This window comes from Phalangium opilio, unplaced genomic scaffold (assembly GCF_054372755.1).
Source record: "Phalangium opilio isolate 3A_F unplaced genomic scaffold, DU_Popi_V2 ptg000087l_1, whole genome shotgun sequence".
NCBI classification, from domain to species: Eukaryota; Metazoa; Arthropoda; class Arachnida; order Opiliones; family Phalangiidae; genus Phalangium; species Phalangium opilio.
The window spans coordinates 2,945,249-2,955,792 of NW_028324192.1; the positions used below are offsets into that span (position 1 = coordinate 2,945,249).

The 10,544-nt window shown below is 41.9% G+C and overlaps 1 non-coding gene across 1 annotated transcript; it reads right to left on the minus strand.

The window, feature by feature from the left end:
• Positions 1–265: 265 nt before the first annotated feature.
• Positions 266–338, minus strand: TRNAY-GUA (transfer RNA tyrosine (anticodon GUA)). The gene has a single exon. It is a non-coding gene; the product is annotated as a tRNA-Tyr (tRNA).
• Positions 339–10,544: the final 10,206 nt, after the last annotated feature.

A 10,544-nucleotide genomic window follows, 5' to 3' on the forward strand; every position in this document is an offset into this window, starting at 1 on the left:
TATTGCTTAACAGCTGAACGCGCTAACCATTGAGCCACGGAAGCTCAGAAATTAAACGGTTGTCAGGTATCGTGGAAAGACTTTGGCTTTCTACGTTACATTTGAGACCCCACAACACCTCTCCAGGGTGGGCTCGAACCACCAACCTTTCGGTTAACAGCTGACCGCGCTAACCATTGCGCCACTGAGGCCCAAAAATTAAATGGTCGTCAGGTATTGTAGAAAAACTTTGGCTATTTACGTTACATTTGAGATCCCAAAACACCGCTCCCGGGTGGGCTCGAACCACCAACCTATTGGTTTACAGCCGAACGCGCTAACCATTGAGCCACGGAAGCTCAGAAAATAAATGGTTATCACGTATTATGGAAAAAGTTTGACTTTTCACGCTACATCTGAGACCTCACAACACCGCTCCCGGATGGGCTCGAACCACCAACCTTTCGATTAACAGCCGAACGCGCTAACCATTGAGCCACGGAAGCTGAGAAATTAAATGGTTGTCACGTAGTGTGGAAAAGTTTTGACTTTTTACGCTACATCTGAGACCACACAATACCTCTTCCGGGCGGGCTCGAACCACCAACCTTTCGATTAACAGCTGAACGCGCTAACCATTGCGCCACGGAAGCCCAAAAGTTAAATGTTCGTCAGGTGTTTTGGAAAAACTCTGACATTTTACGTTACATCTGAGACGTCACAACACCGCACCCGGGAGGGCTCGAACCACCAACCTTTCGGTTAACAGCTGAACGCGCTGACCATTGCGCCACTGTAGCCCAAAAATTAAATTTTCTTCAGGTATTGAGGTAAAACCTTGACTTTTTACTTCACATCTGAGACCTCACAACACCGCTCCCGGATGGGCTCGAACCACCAACCTTTCGGTTAACAGCCGAACGCGCTAACCATTCGCCACTGAGGCCCAAAAATTAAATGGTCGTCAGGTATTGTGGAAAAACTTTGGCTATTTACGGTACATTTGAGATCCAAAAACACCGCTCCCGGGTGGGCTCGAACCACCAACCTATTGGTTATCAGCCGAACGCGCTAACCATTGAGCCACGGAAGATCAGAAATTAAATGGTTGTCACGTATTGTGGAAAAGTTTTGACTTTTAACGCTACATCTGAGACCCCACAACACCTCTTCCGGGTGGGCTCGAACCACCAACCTTTCGATTAAGAGCTGTACGCGCTAATTACTGCGCCACGGAAGCTCCGAAATTAAATGGTTGTCAGGTATTGTGGAAAAACTCTGACATTTTACGTAACATCTGAGACGTCACAACACCGCTCCCGGATGGGCTCGAACCACCAACCTTTCGGTTAACAGCCGAACGCGCTAGCCATTGCGCCACGGACGCCCAAAAATTAAATGGTTGTCAGGTATTGTTGAAAAGTTACGACTTTTCACGCTACATCTGAGACCCCACAAAACCTCTCTCGTTTGGGCTCGAACCACCAACCTTTCGGTTAACAGCTGAACGCGCTGACCATTGCGCCACTGAAGCCCAAAAATTAAATGTTCGTCAGGTATTGTGGAAAAACTCCGACATTTTACGTTACATCTGAGACGTCACAACACTTCTCCCGAATGGGCTCGAACCACCAACCTATTGGTTAACAGCCGAACGCGCTAACCATTGCGCCACGGAAGCTCAGAAATTAAACGGTTGTCAGGTATTGTGGAAAAACCTTGACTTTTTACGTCACATCTAAGACCTTACAACACCGCTCCCGGATGGGCTCGAACCACCAACCTATTGGTTAACAGCCGAACGCGCTAACCATTGCGCCACGGACGCCCAATAATTAAATGGTTGTCAGGTATTGTTGAAAAGTTACTTTTCACGCTACTTCTGAGACCCCACGAATCCTCTCTCGTTTGTGCTCGAACCACCAACCTTTCGGTTAACAGCTAAACGCGCTAACCATTGCGCTACTGAGGCCCAAAAATTAAATGGTCGTCAGGTATTGTGGAAAAACTTTGGCTATTTACGTTACATTTGAGATGCCAAAACACCGCTCCCGGGTGGGCTCGAACCAGCAACCTATTGGTTAACAGCCGAACGCGCTAACCATTGAGCCGCGGAAGCTCAGAAAATAAATGGTTATCACGTATTATGGAAAAAGTTTGACTTTTCACGCTACATCTGAGACCTCACAATACCGCTCCCGGATGGGCTCGAACCACCAACCTTTCGATTAACAGCCGAACGCGCTAACCATTGAGCCACGGAAGCTCAGAAATTAAATGGTTGTCACGTATTGTGGAAATGTTTTGACTTTTTACGCTACATCTGAGACCACACAATACCTCTTCCGGGCTAGCTCGAACCACCAACCTTTCGATTAACAGCTGAACGCGCTAACCATTGCGCCACGGAAGCCCAAAAGTTAAATGTTCGTCAGGTGTTTTGGAAAAACTCTGACATTTTACGTTACATCTGAGACGTCACAACACCGCTCCTGGGAGGGCTCGAACCACCAACCTTTCGGTTAACAGCTGAACGCGCTGACCATTGCGCCACTGTAGCCCAAAAATTAAATTTTCGTCAGGTATTGAGGTAAAACCTTGACTTTTTACTTACCATCTGAGACCTCACAACACCGCTCCCGGATGGGCTCGAACCACCAACATTTCGGTTAACAGCCGAACGCGCTAACCATTCGCCACTGAGGCCCAAAAATTAAATGGTCGTCAGGTATTGTGGAAAAACTTTGGCTTTCTACGTTACATTTGAGATCACACAACACCGCTCCCGGATGGGCTCGAACCACCAACCTATTGGTTAACAGCCGAACGCGCTAACCATTGCGCCACGGAAGCTCAGAAATTAAACGGTTGTCAGGTATTGTGGAAAAACCTTGACTTTTTACGTCACATCTAAGACCTCACAACACCGCTCCCGGATGGGCTCGAACCACCAACCTTTCGATTAACAGCCGAACGCGCTAACATTGAGCCACGGAAGCCCAAAAATTAAATGTTCGTCAGGACAATAAATAAAAATGTACCTCGATTTTTAATAACATTTTCAAAATCGACGTTTCACGGCCAAAGAAGCATATTTTGAGTATTTCTTCACTATTTTCATATATATTCACTGAAACCATTATTTTTAAACTTTTTGCTTTAATTCAAGCAATGTAACGATATTCATTCAAAAAACTGTTAAAATTCAATTTTCAATAAGAAATCGTATTCACGGATTTTGTGTCTTGAAGAAGAAAAACCTGCGATTTTTTCGGTACTTTTTTGAATGCATTTTTTTCTGGAGAAATTTTTGACCGAATTCAGCCTAATTCCCTATAAAACACGAATTAAAAGTGATTTCATCTCCAGAAAAAAAAAATTTCTCCAGAAAAAAAAGCATTCAAAAAAGTACCGAAAAAATCGCAGGTTTTTCTTCTTCAAGACACAAAATCCGTGAATACGATTTCTTATTGAAAATTGAATTTTAACAGTTTTTTGAATGAATATCGTTACATTGCTTGAATTAAAGCAAAAAGTATAAAAATAATGGTTTCAGTGGTTATATTTGAAAATAGTGAAGAAATACTCAAAATATGCTTCCTTGGCCGTGAAACGTCGATTTTGAAAATGTTATTAAAAATCGAGGTACATTTTTATTTATTGTTCAATCGAGATGAAATCACTTTTATTGAGTGTTTTATAGGGAATTAAGCTGAATTCGGTCAAAACTTTTTTCTCCAGAAAAAAATGCATTCAAAAAAGTACCGAAAAAATCGCATGTTTTTCTTCTTCAAGATACAAAATCCGTGACAACGATTTCTTATTGAAAAATTTAATTTTAACAGTTTTTTGATTGAATATCGTTACATTTGCTTGAATTAAAGCAAAAAGTATAAAAATAATGGTTTCAGTGAACATATTTGAAAATAGTGAAGAAATACTCAAAGTATGCTTCTTTGGCCGTGAAACGTCGATTTTGAAAATGTTATTAAAAATCGAGGTACATTTTTATTTATTGTTCAATCGAGATGAAATCACTTTTAATGAGTGTTTTATAGGGAATTAAGCTGAATTCGGTCAAAAATTTCTCCTGAAAAAAATGCATTCAAAAAAGTACCGAAAAAATCGCATGTTTTTTTTCTTCAAGATACAAAATCCGTGACAACGATTTCTTATTTAAAATTGAATTTTAACAGTTTGTTGAATGAATATCGTTACATTTGCTTGAATTAAAGCAAAAAGTATAAAAGTAATGGTTTCAGTGGTTATTTTTGAAAATAGTGAAGAAATACTCAAAATATGCTTCTTTGGCCGTGAAACGTCGATTTTGAAAATGTTATTAAAAATCGAGGTACATTTTTATTTATTGTTCAATCGAGATGAAATCACTTTTAATGAGTGTTTTATAGGGAATTAAGCTGAATTCGGTCAAAAATTTCTCCAGAAAAAAATTCATTCAAAAAAGTACCGAAAAAATCGCAGGTTTTTCTTCTTCAAGACACAAAATCCTTGAATACGATTTCTTACTGAAAATTGAATTTTAACAGTTTTTTGAATGAATATCGTTACATTGCTTGAATTAAAGCAAAAAGTATAAAAATAATGGTTTCAGTGAACATATTTGAAAATTGTGAAGAAATACTCAAAGTATGCTTCTTTGGCCGTGAAACGTCGATTTTGAAAATGTTATTAAAAATCGAGGTAAATTTTTAATTATTGTTCAATCGAGATGAAATCACTTTCAAAGAGTGTTTTATAGGGAATTAAGCTGAATTCGGTCCAACATTTCTCCAAAAAAAAATGCATTCAAAAGTGTACCGAAAAAATCGCATGTTTTTTTTCTTCAAGATACAATATCCGTGACAACGATTTCTTATTTAAAATTGAATTTTAACAGTTTGTTGAATGAATATCGTTACATTTGCTTGAATTAACGCAAAAATTACAAAAATAATGGTTTCAGTGGTTATATTTGAAAACAGTGAACAAATACTCAAAATGTTTTTCTTAGGCCGAGTTACGTCGATTTTGAAAATGTTATTAAAAATCGAGGTACATTTTTATTTATTGTTCAATCGAGATGAAATCACTTTTAATGAGTGTTTTATAGGGAATTAAGCTGAATTCGGTCAAAAATTTCTCCTGAAAAAAATGTTAATTATGAGCCTCCAAAGTTTAGTGCAAAAATCATAAGTAACATAATAAAAATAAGTGAGACGATACCAAAGTTGACGAACATTTTGCTTAATATCTCGGCCCTTGTTTGTCGTAGCTCAATATTTTTAGTATGGTTAGATGGGGGACAATTTGGACTATAGCATATCCTAAGGACATCCCCTTATCTTTAGTAGACACAGAGTTATGGGCCTGCAAAGTATAGTCTAATGCATTTCCTATGGAGGGGTTTGTTTGTTTACGATTAGCTTAATTACTCGACTACTGTTTGTCGTAGCTCAATGTTTTTAGTATGGTTAGATGGGGGACAAATTGGACTATAACATACTCAAAGGACATCCCCGTATCTCCAGTCGAAACAGAGTTACGAGCCTGCAAAGTATAGTCTAATGCATTTTCTATGGAGGGGTTTGTTTGTTCACGTATTGCTTAATTACTTGACCCTGTTCTTTCGATTAAAAATAATAACATATCTTTAGTGTAGCGGTTATCGCATCCGCCTCACTCCCGGAAGGCCACAAGTTCGAAACCGCGAAGTTTTTTTTTTATTGGAACATGCAAATTTCTTTATAATTATCCGAACATTTGTGTCAAGGTCACATTATTTACATCCCCGTATCTCTAGTAGAACCAGAGTTACGAGCCTCCAAAATTTAGTCTAATGTATTTCCTATGAAGGGGTTTGTTTGTTTACGATTAGCTTAATTACTCGACTACTGTTTGTCGTAGCCCTAATTCTTAGTATGGCTAGATGGGGGACAAATTGGTCTATAACATATCCTAAGGACATCCCGGTATCTCTAGTAGACACAGAGTTATGGGCCTGCAAAGCATAGTCTAATGCATTTCCTATGGAGGGGTTTGTTTGTTCACGTATTGCTTAATTACTTGACCCTGTTCTTTCGATTAAAAATAATAACATATCTTTAGTGTAGCGGTTATCGCATCCGCCTCACTCCCGGAAGGCCACAGGTTCGAAACCGCGAAGTTTTTTTTTGCTTGGAACATGCAAAGACCTTTATAATTATCCGAACATTTGTGTCAAGGTCACATTATTTACATCCCCGTATCTCTGCTAGAACCAGAGTTACGAGCCTCCAGAATTTAGTCTAATGTATTTCCTATGGAGGGGTTTGTTTGTTTACGATTAGCTTAATTACTCGACTACTGTTTGTCGTAGCCCTAATTCTTAGTATGGCTAGATGGGGGACAAATTGGTCTATAACATACTCAAAGGACATCCCCGTATCTCCAGTAGAAACAGAGTTACGAGCCTGCAAAGTTTATTTTCAAAAATCAAAAGTAACCTTCTAACAATAAGTGAGACAAAAAGTAAGTTGACGACGATATTGAGGTAGCCTCAGGTTTAAAGTATCCTTGCATGGGGAGCAAAGAGTACTATAACATATCCAAAGGAGATCCCAGTATCTCTTGTAGAACAAGAGTTATGAGCCTCCAAAGTTTAGTGCAAAAATCATAAGTAACATAATAAAAATAAGTGAGACGATACCAAAGTTGACGAACATTTTGCTTAATATCTCGGCCCCTGTTTGTCGTAGCTCAATGTTTTTAGTATGGTTAGATGGGGGACAAATTGGACTATAACATACTCAAAGGACTTCCCCGTATCTCCAGTAGAAACAGAGTTAAGAGCCTCCAAAGTATGGTCTAATGCATTTCCTATGGAGGGGGTTTGTTTCGTTACGTTTTGCTTAAGTACTCGGCCCCTGTTTATCGTAGCCCAAAGTTTTTAGTATGGTTAGATGGGGGACAATTTGGACTATAACATATCCTAAGGACATCCCCGTATCTCTAGAAGACACAGAGTTATGGGCCTGCAAAGTATAGTCTAATGCATTTCCTATGGAGGGGTTTGTTTGTTTACGATTAGCTTAATTACTCGACTACTGTTTGTCGTAGCTCAATGTTTTTAGTATGGTGGAAAAGTTTTGACTTTTTACGCTACATCTGAGACCCCACAACACCTCTTCCGGGTGGGCTCGAACCACCAACCTTTCGATTAAAAGCTGAACGCGCTAACCATTGCGCCACGGAAGCCCAAAAATTAAATGCTCGTCAGGTATTGAGGTAAAACTTTGACTTTTTACTTCACATCTGAGGCCTCACAACACCGCTCCTGGGAGGGCTCGAACCACCAACCTTTCGGTTAACAGCCGAACCCGCTAACCATTCGCCACGGACGCCCAAAAATTAAATGGTCGTCAGGTATTGTCGAAAAACTTTGGCTATTTATGTTACATTTGAGATCCAAAAACACCACTCCCGGGTGGGCTCGAACCACCAACCTATTGGTTAACAGCTGAACGCGCTAACCATTGAGCCACGAAGCTCAGAAAATCAATGGTTGTCACGTATTGTGGAAAAGTTTTGTCTTTTTACGCTACATATGAGACCCAACAACACCTCTCCCGGGTGGGCTCGAACCACCAACCTTTCGATTAACAGCTGACCGCGCTAACCATTGCGCCACGCAAGCCCAAAAATTAAATGTTCGTCAGGTATTGTGGAAAAACTCTGACATTTTACGTTACATCTGAGACGTCACAACACTTCTCCCGGATAGGCTCGAACCACCAACCAATTGGTTAACAGCCGAACGCGCTAACCATTGAGCCACAGAAGCTCAGAAATTAAATGGTTGTTAGGTTTTGTGGATAAGTTATGACTTTTTACGTTACATCTGAGACCCTACAACACTTCACCCAGGTGGGCTCGAACCACCATCCTTTCGGTTAACAGCCGAACGCGCTAACCATTGCGCCAAGGAAGCCCAAAAATTAAATGGTAGTCAGGTATTGTGGAAAAACTTTGGTTTTCTACGTTACATTTGAGATCCCACAACACCGCTCCCGGGTGGGCTCGAACCACCATCCTTTCGGTTAACAGCCGGACGCGCTAATTATTGCGCCACGCAAGCCCGAAAAATAAATGTTCGTCAGGTATTGTGGAAAAACTCTGACATTTTACGTAACATCTGAGACGTCACAACTCCGCTCCCGGATGGGCTCGAACCACCAACCTTTCGGTTAACAGCCGAACGCGCTAACCATTGCGCCACGGACGCCCAAAAAAAAAATGGTCGTCAGGTATTGTGGAAAAACTTTGGCTTTTTACGTTACATTAGAGATCCCACAACACCGCTCCCGGGTGGGCTCGAACCACCAACCTTTCGGTTAACAGCCGAACGCGCTAACCATTGCGCAACGGAGGCCAAATATTAAATGGTCGTCAGGTATTGAGGTAAAACTTTGACTTTTTACTTCACATCTGAGACCTCACAACACCGCTCCCGGATGGGCTCGAACCACCAACCTATTGGTTAACAGCCGAACGCGCTAACCATTGAGCCACGGAAGCTCAGAAATTAAATGGTTGTCACGTATTGTGGAAAAGTTTTGACTTTTTACGCTACATCTGAGACCCCACAACACCTCTCCCGGGTTGGCTCGAACCTTCAAAATTTCGATTAACAGCTGAACGCGCTAATCATTGCGCCACGGAAGCCCAAAAATTAAATGTTCGTCAGGTATTGTGGAAAAACTCTGACATTTTATGTTACATCTGAGACCTCACAACACCGCTCCCGGATGGGCTCGAACCACCAACCTATTGGTTAACAGCCGAACGCGCTAACCATTGCGCCACGGAAGCCCAAAAATTAAATGGTCGTCAGGTGTTGTGGAAAAATTTTGGCTTTCAACGTTACATTTGAGATCCCAAAACACCGCTCCCGGGTGGGCTCGAACCACCAACCTATTTGTTAACAGCCGAATTCGCTAACCATTGAGCCACGGAAGCTCAGAATTTAAATGGTCGTCAGGTGTTGTGGAAAAAACCTTGACTTTTACGTCACATCTGAGACGTCACAACACCGCTCCCGGATGGGCTCGAACCACACACCTATTGGTTAACAGCCGAACGCGCTAACCTTTGAGCCACGGAAGCTCAGAAATTAAATGGTTGTCAGGTATTGTAGATAAGTTAAGACTTTTTACGTTACATCTGAGACCCTACAACACCTCTCCCGGGTGGGCTCGAACCTTCAACCTTTCGATTAACAGCTGAACGCGCTAATCATTGCGCCACGAAAGCCCAAAAATTAAATGTTCGTCAGGTATTGTGGAAAAACTCTGACCTTTTACGTTACATCTGAGACCTCACAACACCGCTCCCGGGAGGGCTCGAACCACCAACCTTTCGGTTAACAGCCGAACCCGCTAACCATTCGCCACGGACGCCCAAAAATTAAATGGTCGTCAGGTATTGTGGAAAAACTTTGGCTATTTATGTTACATTTGAGATCCAAAAACACCGCTCCCGGGTGGGCTCGAACCACCAACCTATTGGTTAACAGCCGAACGCGCTAACCATTGAGCCACGAAAGCTCAGAAAATAAATGGTTGTCACGTATTGTGGAAAAGTTTTGTCTTTTTACGCTACATATGAGACCCAACAACACCTCTCCCGGGTGGGCTCGAACCACCAACCTTTCGATTAACAGCTGACCGCGCTAACCATTGCGCCACGCAAGCCCAAAAATTAAATGTTCGTCAGGTATTGTGGAAAAACTCTGACATTTTACGTTACATCTGAGACGTCACAACACTTCTCCCGGATAGGCTCGAACCACCAACCAATTGGTTAACAGCCGAACGCGCTAACCATTGAGCCACAGAAGCTCAGAAATTAAATGGTTGTTAGGTTTTGTGGATAAGTTATGACTTTTTACGTTACATCTGAGACCCTACAACACTTCTCCCAGGTGGGCTCGAACCACCATCCTTTCGGTTAACAGCCGAACGCGCTAACCATTGCGCCAAGGAAGCCCAAAAATTAAATGGTAGTCAGGTATTGTGGAAAAACTTTGGTTTTCTACGTTACATTTGAGATCCCACAACACCGCTCCCGGGTGGGCTCGAACCACCAACCTTTCGATTAACAGCTGGACGCGCTAATTATTGCGCCACGCAAGCCCGAAAAATAAATGTTCGTCAGGTATTGTGGAAAAACTCTGACATTTTACGTAACATCTGAGACGTCACAACACCGCTCCCGGATGGGCTCGAACCACCAACTTTTCGGTTAACAGCCGAACGCGCTAACCATTGCGCCACGGACGCCCAAAAAAAAAATGGTCGTCAGGTATTGTGGAAAAACTTTGGCTTTTTACGTTACATTAGAGATCCCACAACACCGCTCCCGGGTGGGCTCGAACCACCAACCTTTCGGTTAACAGCCGAACGCGCTAACCATTGCGCAACGGAGGCCAAATATTAAATGGTCGTCAGGTATTGAGGTAAAACTTTGACTTTTTACTTCACATCTGAGACCTCACAACACCGCGCCCGGATGGGCTCGAACCACACACC